Here is a 3,665-nt window from a genome sequence, read left to right as displayed (position 1 = left end):
GTACTTTATAACGTGTTAACATTCCACAAGTTGGAGTAAATCCTCACAGAGAAATGACTTCCTGTTGCATGGTGCGGTATTGTAATGAATACATCCCCTTTCATTCCCTGTTCCTAACTAACATGCATGCATTCTTTAGTTATTACAAATAGGTGCTGGTCTGTTTGGTTTTTAAAACAGGCCTGGCAGTTATAAAACACACACTGCCATGCTTGTCGCTAACGTTCATGCATTCCTCTAGAGATGGTGGACGGCGCCCACACATCACAAGTAACTGGAGACAGAAACCAAGATAGATTGATAGATTGTTGATATTAAACATAAAGTAGTTATAAAATATATCTTCTTTTACAGTAGGGTGTCGAGAATAATTTTCCTTTTGGTGGGTCAACAAAAGGAGTTGAAGGTGAGAAATGTAAATTATAGGAAGCATTAGCTGAATAAGCTCCTTGTCTCTTGTAAATTAGAGAATACAGAAGCACTTGGCAACTTGGTGCCAGAAGTGTAAAAGTTCTACAAGTTCTCAATTTGTTAATTATGTTTAATTATTAATATGTCAGTTATGTTACTTAAAATGGCTATATGTAACTTTCAGTTTGTGTTGATTCTAGCGGCCGCTTAGAACAAAAGTGGTAGTGTTTTTACCACACCTGCTGTCATTAAGCTCTTTTCTTTACGGTGCTGTATTGCCCACTGTAGATTACTGAGTTAGTGTTACTGGGAGGTCATGCAGTCGCGATGATAATTTAAATTTACAATAAGAGAATAAGTTACAGATGCATCGTTGCATTTCAAGTGTTGTATACGGTAACTTACTCTGGATGTATCGTGAGCTAAACCGGGTATCGCTGTCACTGTGTCATGAGCTAAAGCATTAAGAGTTTGTTGTAGCAACCAGGTAATAATAACTTAGATTAATATAGCGCATTTCATGAAACCCACGGACGCTTTACACAAGTAACGTTACAAGGGGACAAGGGCAAAGTACCTAGTAGGCCAACACACACGGACTAAAAGGAATAAAACATCCACTGAGTGTGATTCGCGTTATCGCCCATCATCTGTCACTTTCCCTTTTAGCTTTTAGTTGTTCTTCGTTTAATTTCCTTCTTTCCTGTGATGGTCCTGCCCCAGTATCAGCCATTACTACATCATATCACTTCTAAAATAACATTAAAATACAATTAGGCCTATCAAAAGAAATCTCCTGCTTCCTTTAACCTAGCTCAAAAGGCTGGATACTAACACACTTTCAGTGTTTCAAAGAAATCTGTGACCCATCAGAATGTGTTACTGTAGCGCCGAACAAATCATTCTGTGGCTACGCGGGAAAAATCGGACCTGGGCATAGGCCTTACTAAAAACTATATAAAAATAGCGTTCTTTTCACTGTTAGTCTCGTTTGCGGTTACAGGTCATTTAAGACCATTGTATGAAAAATGACAGAGCTTTAGAAACATTAAAAAGTTACATATAGTCACTTTAACGTAAAACAAAACGTAAAGATTTCATCATGGGCTATGGGAAACTGTGATGGACATTAGCTGACATTTTGTAGAGTAAATGATTAATTGATTAGTCAAGATAATAATAGGTGGATTAATTGATAATAATAAGAAAAAAATGTTAGCAGGGTGAAACAATTAGTTGATTAATCATTCAGTTGATTGACAAAAGAATAGTGCAACAAGCCCTCCAACACCGTAAAACTGCACATGACCGTAACACGTGACTGTAGCACGAGACCATAACACGAGACCGTAACACGAGACTGTAGTGGCAGTTAATCACGTGACTGTTCTAATTAAGGTAACAGTCACAATTTTAAACACGTAGTTAACATTGTGAAACTAAACTAGTTAAATGTAGGCAACAAGAATACTTAGTTAGGTTTAGGAAAACATCAGGGATTAGCTTAAAATGAGTCACGTAAAACTGCTATAACGGAATTAGGTACATAAAAGTCAGTTAGCCTATTTTAAAAAGTGACCTTTGACCTTTGGTATCACATGGGACACAAAACCCGGTCTACTGAGTGAAAGTCCTGTGTTTGTTTGACCCATCGAAAACCTCAACCTGCCTCCTTACGTGGATTTTGGCGCTCTTATACTTTGTCACCTCACTTTTCTCGCGCAATAATTACTCCAGCCACGAGTGGTCGCTACGAAACGTACATATAAGCTGCTAGTACAATCGACCTATACGGTTGTTTCCTTGGTGAGGAAGGTATGGAATAATCAGTTACTATTCTGAAAGCCAATTAGTCATTTCTATATAATTGTAAAATTGTACATGATGGACACGACATTTGAAGAAAGTTGTGGACTAAGGCTATCGGGAGAGGGGCGGAAAAAAAGGGGACCAGCACACAGAATGTTTTCTAGCATGTAATGCATGAATCATTTTCTCCACTGGAAGTGCACACATTAGTGCATTCCATCACATTTTCTCCACTGGAAGTGCACACATTAGTGCAACTTGGAGGACACTTTATCACATTTTCTTGTACATTGAACGAGCCACCGTAAAGTTCACACACTTTATCATGTCATATCATCTACCGTAGAGGCATACAAGAGGGCATATTTTGATTGCTGTGTTTGCTCCTTCCACTCTTTTATCTACACATCCATCCACACACCAGCCTAGTTAATCCATTCATTCATCCTCCTCAGGGCCGTCAAAACTGTCTTACAGGACACACGCACACGCACACGCACACACACACACACACACACACACACACACACACACACACACACGGTGGCAGTGAACAGGTCTAGCCACTATGCAGGATGACATTATGCACTAAAGAAGGGACACACCTTTACTTGCCAAGACTTCAGACCCAGCAGGAACTCAAGACAATAACAAGACTCCTGCAACTTATGATTAAAAATCTACCAACATTCAACTGTTAGTATCATGCGGTGTGATAAAAACTCATAATTGTAACTAATAGTAGCAGTGTGAGGGTAATAGGGTATGATAATTACTCAAAATAGATGACTTGTGGAGCATTTGCATATTTAATGACATAAAAGCAAATTAAATGTTGCAAATTGATGTTTCTCTGATTAGGTTTGTCTGTTAATTGTATTAGAAAAAAACATAAAAGAGGATTTCAAAAGGGCTTTTGATGTTTGTAATTGTAATTTAAAGTAATGAATCGTTGGATTGCATTACATTGAATCCATCATAAACAAGTTTTTATTGGAAATAAACAATAACAATGATACGAAAGTGACATTAGAATTAGAAGGCATCAGTATGCTGATGATGCGTTGTTGATGATGTCTTAGTTCTGTTGTTATGTTTTTTTTTCCACATTCAACATCTTGTATTTAGATTTTTCGTTAAATTTCATTTGCTTTGCCTCAGCTTCCAGTTTCTTTTTGCTATGACAATTTCATAAAAATGTCCTAAATTTCCTAAACTCTTAACACACCAACACGCCTACAACACACATTTGGCAAAACAGTTAATTTCATGCTAAAAATCCCACATTGTAAACTAAACGCCAACACTAATTTTCAAAATACAATAATCCACTAACACAATACACTATGTCTACCAAAACAATGTAAACATGTCTCAAAATCAAATAATTCTTCCAGGACACTAACACATGTTCTCTCCCAACAGGAACATTTAGTCAATCATAG

Source organism: Sander lucioperca, chromosome 18 (genome assembly GCF_008315115.2).
Source record: "Sander lucioperca isolate FBNREF2018 chromosome 18, SLUC_FBN_1.2, whole genome shotgun sequence".
NCBI lineage: Eukaryota > Metazoa > Chordata > Actinopteri > Perciformes > Percidae > Sander > Sander lucioperca.
The sequence above is the reverse complement of the archived record's forward strand: the minus strand, read 5'-3'. Positions refer to the sequence as shown.